The sequence below is a fragment of the Pongo pygmaeus genome, chromosome 3 (assembly GCF_028885625.2).
Source record: "Pongo pygmaeus isolate AG05252 chromosome 3, NHGRI_mPonPyg2-v2.0_pri, whole genome shotgun sequence".
NCBI classification, from domain to species: Eukaryota; Metazoa; Chordata; class Mammalia; order Primates; family Hominidae; genus Pongo; species Pongo pygmaeus.
The window spans coordinates 150,391,515-150,398,409 of NC_072376.2; the positions used below are offsets into that span (position 1 = coordinate 150,391,515).

Genomic DNA, 6,895 nt, shown 5'->3' on the forward strand with positions numbered 1-6,895 from the left:
ATTACCCATAGACATCCTATAATGGGTGAACAATTGTCATCATGTAGCCCTATGTAAGTCACTCTTAATATTGTTCATAAACAGGTTGGCAATATAAAATAAAATAAAACCCAAATTCAAGGGTAGATGATAATTCTATTAGCATTAAAGTATTTCTACAGTAAAGTGTTTTATCCACTTCAGAATCATCCAAAACACAACGTGCTCTTAATGAATAAATAATTTCTAGAAAGTTTAAAAGTCTCTCTTTCGCTCAGGCCCTTGGCACTGGCAGGATGGGCAGGTGTCGTGTACTTCGTACTGCTAGGAAGCTCCGTAGTCACTGAAAAGACCAGAAGTGGCATGATAAACACCAAGAGAGCCCATTTAGGCAAAGCCCTGAAGGCCAACCCTTTTGGAGGTGCTTCTCCTGTAAAAGGAATGATGCTGGAAAAAGTAGGAGTTGAAGCCAAACAGCCAAATTCTGCCACTAGGAATTGTGTCAGGGTCCTGTGCATCAAGAATGGTAAGAAAATCAGAGCCTTTGTACCCAGTGATGGTGAGGAAGACGATGAAGCTCTGGTTGCTGGATTTGGTCGAAAAAGTCATGCTGTTGGTAACATTCCTGGAGTCTGCTTTAAGGTTGTCAAAGTAGCCAATGTCTCTCTTTTGGCCCTATACAAAGGCAAGAAGGAAAGACCAAGATCATAAATTTTAATGGTGAAGACACCATAGTAATAAATTTTCATTTGAAAAAAAAATATATATATATATAAAAAATGGTTCCGCTCCAACTAAGTTTTTTGTCAACACAGCATTTAGGGAGTCAGTTCTTACTCAGTTGGTATGATGTGCTATCCAAGGACTAATTTAAAGAAGTTAATCAAATGGTCATTGTTGTTATGATATGGAGTATGAGATAAATACGTTATCAGAAGATCTATCTTGTCTTTTTCTTAAAACTAAATTTTCCATTAGAATGTTATATGTTCCCATATTTTATTTTATTCTAGTATTTAGTTATTTGCATACATAACATTATCTGAAATCCTTTCTTAATATATGGTATATAATAATTATTTACAAACACATGTTAAACTGGTTAAGGTCAGGTATAAAAATTTTACAAAAGCTTGAAGTTGTTCTTTTCACACTGTATTTCTATCACAATAAGTGAAATGATAAGGTTTTTTTAATTAAACATTAAATTATCTAGAAAAAGGGTATATTAAAAATATTTAAACTGTCTTAAATTTTAGTTCCAAGCTTTGATAAAATTCAAGTAATTCCTAAATAGCTTTTTGCTATTCTAATTCAAGGCCCAATGTTATACCTACTAATAAAAATATAAATTTGAGTTTATAGTAATCTTAATATGTATTTATATATCAAATAAAGATACAAGTTTTATTTTAATCGAGATATTATTTTATTCAAGTTATATCTTTAATCTCTGTAAATTCTATAGGAGAAAATATGAAAAAATATTTTTCACCAATATCAGAAACAGTCTATAAAAGATAATTTACTTTTTGAAGGTAGTAAACCTGGGGCATCTTTTCATGAAATAATAGAGTGACAATTTCTCTGTGTAATCTGATTAATATTATTAGCCAAAATAGGTGAGTCAGAACTTTATCCTATTGTCACTGTTTTATTGTTCACACTAACTAGAATATTCATTTCTATCTTATCAGTGGATCATTTGCAAGAAATGAAAAGACTTTAAAGAGATCTTTATAATTTAACATATTCACTTGATATTTTTTACCTATTAAATATGTGAAAAAGGAAATGTACTAAGATCATAAAATTAAGGAAAGATAAAAACGGAATTATTAAAAATGCTTATAGTCATTTTAATTTGAGAGCATGTGGCTAAAATAATCTAAATTTCAGTGTTTTGAGGAATCATACATTGATTAAGCTTTTGGAAGGTTTACCTCAGGGGAGTTTAATGGAAAGACATAATGGGGAAAGAGTCATGTTTAAAATCAAACATTCCTTTGATTAGAGGGTGAATATTGTCAAAAGTAATGAAAGCTGCCCAGATTTAATGTATAGGCACTTTTCATCCACACAAACCAAAAAGAAGAGGCAAGTATATATATATATATCATATATATATCATATATATATCATATATATGATATATATATCATATATATGATATTCAATTCAATATATTCAATATATATATATGATATTCAAAATTACTTTATTTGGATTTGAAATTAAGGTCATTTTAGTGTTCCATGCTGCAAGTGCTAAATAACTGCATAGCAACAGAATGGTCTTTGGAATTTTTCAATATTTCCAATACAGACATTAGCAAAATATCAGACATCATCTTTAAACAAGACATGAAATAAACAAGTTAAGGACCTTCAACATGATGGCTAATAGCTATATGTGAGTTCTAAACCAAACAAACAGGTTCCTAAGGATCCTAAAGAGACTTATGTCACGGTCTGACAAATTGTTACATTGAAAAACATTAAGAACACATTCTCTCCAAAGTAAAGTTTCCATTTAGGCACAATCAGCAGGGCTTAATTAGAAAGCATGAATAATTGAACATGCTGCTGATCTCTTTGAGCAACAAACCTAAGAGTCACGTAGAAGCAAATTCTTATTAGACAAAAGGGTATGTTGTACTGAATCATTCTCCAATGTTTTCCTGTCTCTGATGGCAACATTTTCAGTGATAATTCAAATGAATACCCTCTGAGCAAATACTATAAATATGTCTTCAGTTAAAATAGGAAAAAAATCAAATAAATGAAACAAACAAAAACTCTTGCAATCTCTACATAAAGCCACGTTTCTAGAAATATAATAGAGAAAGAGGGAGAGGGAAAAGGTATAGATTAGAAATACATTAGTACATTGCAGTCTTCATAGAATTAATCATTCTGGCAATGGTATTAAAAGCCAAGCTTACAAATACTCTCTACTGAAGCACAGTTTGAATTTATGTACCCATTTCCCATTGTATGTAAGTCCCTCCCTAGTCATGTGCTAAGAGAGCATATGCTAAATGCTTTCCTAAAATCCTCAGTGGCTATTCCAGGTTCAGTGTGTTTACTTGAGGTTATTAAATATATATCTGTTAGTAATCAGTGTTTAAATTAACTAAAACAGTTTGGGCACACATAAACAAAATCCAAATAGCTAAAAACAAAATAAAATTAAACACAAAAGTAAAAGTGTTGAAATAAAAAGCCAACTCTGTAAAATATTTAAAGAGTTTTATTCTGAGCCAAATATGAGTACTCATGGCCTGGGATACAGTCTCAAGAGGTCCTGAGAACATGTGCCCAAGGTGGCCAGGCTAAAACTTGGTTTTGTATATTTTTAGGGAGACAGAAGTTGTAGGTAAAGGTATAAAACATATAAGGTATTCATTGGTTTGGCTTGGAAAGGTGGGGCATCTTGAAGCCGAGAGATGGTAGAGGGAGTGCTTACAGGTCTTAGGTGGATTTCAAAGATTTTCTGATTGTCTTGAAAGAGTTAAGCTTTGCCTAAAGTTGAAGTCACCAGAAAGAAATGCTTAAGTTAACGGGAGTTGTGGAAGCCAAGTTTCTTGCTATGTAGATGAAGCCTCTAAGTAGTAGCCTTCAGAGAGAGTAGACGGTAAATGTCTCTTTTCAGACCTTAAAATGTGTCAGATTTTTAAGGTCTGAATCCAGAAAAGACTTAAAAAGGGAAGGAGATTCTCCACAGAATGCAAATTTCCCCAACAAGAGATATCTTGTCAGGCCCCTTTTAAAATATGTCAATTAAATACTTTTTGGGGTAAAATGCCTTGATTTCCTTCAGGGTCATGTGATACTATACCAGTGTCAGGTTGGAATTTGTTATTTTATTGCTATAGAGTCTGTTTTGTCAGTTTTATGTTCTCTATTTTAATGTTAATCCTGGTCAGTTGTGCAGAAACTCCAAAGGGAGGGGGCTTAATGAGGCTTGTCTGACTCCCATTTCCTGCTATGGCCTGAACTAGTTTTTCAGTTTTTTGGGGGATCCCCTTTGGCAAGAGAAAGGAGTCCCTTCAGTCAGTTGGGGGATTATCATTTTATTTTTGGTTTATCTAGTTTACTGATTTTCCTGGAGCCATGCCCAACACTACTATTTCTATGTCTTTCCTTTTTGTTATCTTTCTGTATTATGGGCCATGTATCATTTTCTTGGATTCCCTGTTTCTTCAGGATAACTAACCAAAGGGGTCTCCCCTCTTTCTGTTTTATTATTTTATCTACTGTAAAGAGGAATTGCAACATTGTCTGTAAAAGCTACAGCTCCTGCTCCTGCTCTTGCTGACTTTGCAAAGTCTTCCTTGCCCTCTATATAACCTTCCATTATATTGCTCTCTGCTTTTCTCAATTTGCTTCCCTGTCCATATATTGCACTATGCCTCAGGACTTCCAGACATGAAGGAGACATCAGAGTACACCTTAAAAACCCTGAACTAAGTGAGATTGTGACCGCCCAATGGGTTCACCTTGCCCACTGCCTAGACAAAGCTGATTTATCAAGACAGGGGAATTGCAATAGAGAAAGAGTAAATCACTCAGAGCCGGCTGTGCAGGAGACCAGAGTTTTATTATTACCCAAATCAGTCTCCCTGAGCATTCGGGGATCAGAGTTTTTAGGGACAACTTGGTGGGCAGGGGGATGCCAGTGAGCCAAAAGTGCTGATTTGTTAGGTAGGAGATGAAATCATGGGAAGTTGAAGCTGTCCTCTTGTGTTGAGTCAGTTCCTAAGTGGGGGCTGCAAGATCAGATGATCTAGTTTATCCATCTAGGTGGTGCCAGCTGATCCATCAAGTGCAGAGTCTGCAAAATATCTCAAGCACTGATCTTAGGAGAAGTTTAGAGAGGGCCAGATTCTTGTAGCCTCCAGACGCATGACTCCTAAACCATAATTTCTAACCTTGTGGCTATTTTGTTAGTCCTACAAAGGCAGTCTGCCCTCCAGGTAAGAAGGAGGTTTGTTCTGGGAAAGGGCTGTTATCAGCTTTGTTTTAAACTATAAACTAAGTTCCTCCCAAAGTCAGTTCAGCCTACGACCAGGAAGGAACAAGGACAGCTTAAAGATTAGAACCAAGATGGAGTCAGTAAGGTTAGATCTCTTTCACTGTCTCAGTCATAATTTTGCAAAGGCAGTTTCAGGATCACTGAGCAGTTTCTTCTTACTGGCAATGGCAGCCATGACCTGTGCCCATTGCAGTGATACTAATACATGCTGACTAATTCCTCCATGTTTGCTTTCTTGGGTCTTCCAGTCCTTCCACTTGCTTCTCTCAGCTCTCTCAAAACAGACAACTCAATGTTTCCATTTGAAATTACTTTCCAGGAGCTTCTGTTTAGAAGACATTTCCTCAGATAAGCCTCAGAGGTCTACTCTGTTTCTCTACAACATAGTCTCCAAATTCCAGGATTCCAGCAGACGCATTTCCAGAGTTACTGCCGAGAAAAGACCTTGAGACATATTTTAATTGTCATCCAGGATATTCAAACCACACACAATAAATTCCTTAGCCAACTCCCATTTACTTGTCGCTGTCCTTAAACATTTTATCAATAAAATTTTTATTTTATTTATTTATTTATTTTTGAAACAGAGTTTCTCTCTTGTTGCCCAGGCTGGAGTGCAATGGTGCAACCTTGGCTCACTGCAACCTCCGCCTCCGGGGTTCAAGCGATTCTCCTGCCTCAGCCTCCCAAGTAGCTGGGATTGCAGGCATGCACCACCACGCCCCATTAATTTTGTATTTTTAGTAGAGACAAGGTTTCTCCATGTTGGTCAGCCTGGTCTCGAAATCCTAACCTCAGGTTATCCACCCACCTCAGCCCCCCAAAGTTCTGGGATTACAGGCGTGAGCCACGGCGCCCAGCCTGTATAAAATTTTTAAACGGATGACCCAAAATACCTCAATTTGAAGAGGCAGTATAGCACAATAGTTCAAAATTCATATTCTGGGACCAGACTGCCGGAGATTCCAGTCTTAAGGCCACTGCCTCCCTACTGAAAGGACCTTCGGTGTTTCATTTTATCTCTCTGTGCCTCCATTTTTTCACCTGTAAATGGGGTAATATTTATCTTGAGCTTTTTGGAAATAAATGTGCTAATTATGTAAAGTGCTTAGAAAAATGTTGCCATTAAAACTGCCTTTGCAAATATTGTAACTGAGGCAATTATTACAGTGAAAGAGATCTGATCTAACTGACTCCATCTTGCTTCTAACCTCCAAGCTGCCCTTGTTCATTCCTGAGCGTAGGCTGAAGTAATTATGGGAGGAACTTAGTTTATGGTTTAGCTTTTAAAACAAAGATGTTAACACCCCTTTCCCAAAACAAACCCCATTCCTGCCTAGGGTCTAGATCGCCTTTGCAGGACTAACAAATGAGTCGTGAGATTAGAAATTATGGTTGAGGAGTCATGCAGCTAGAAGGTGCAAGATTCTATACCTCCCCAAATTGCTCCTGGGGATACCATCACTATTTTAAAACATAAGATGAGATCCTGAGATACTTTGCAGACCCTGCACTTGATGGATAAGCTGGTGCCACCCAGATTGATAAACTAGCTCATCTGACCTCGTGGACCCCACCAAAAAACTGACTTAGTGCGAGGACAACTTCGACTCCCTGTGATTTCATCTCTGACCTGACCAATCAAAACTCCCAATTCACTGGCCTTCCCCCTACCAACCAAATTATCCTTAAAAACTCTGATCCCCAAATGTTGGGAGAGAATGATTTGAGTAGTAATAAAACTCCGGTCTCCCACACAGCCTGTTCTGCATGAATTACTCTTTCTCAATTGCAATTCCCCCATCTTGATAAATCAGTAATAAGCATCATATCAATTGTTAGCTATCAATGTTATTATTATTACTATTATTACTAGTAT

General features: G+C 36.5%; 1 pseudogene; it reads left to right on the forward strand.

Annotated features, from left to right (window-relative positions):
- Positions 1–275: 275 nt before the first annotated feature.
- On the forward strand, positions 276–701 carry LOC129035374 (small ribosomal subunit protein uS12-like; annotated as a pseudogene).
- The last annotated feature ends 6,194 nt before the right edge of the window (positions 702–6,895 follow it).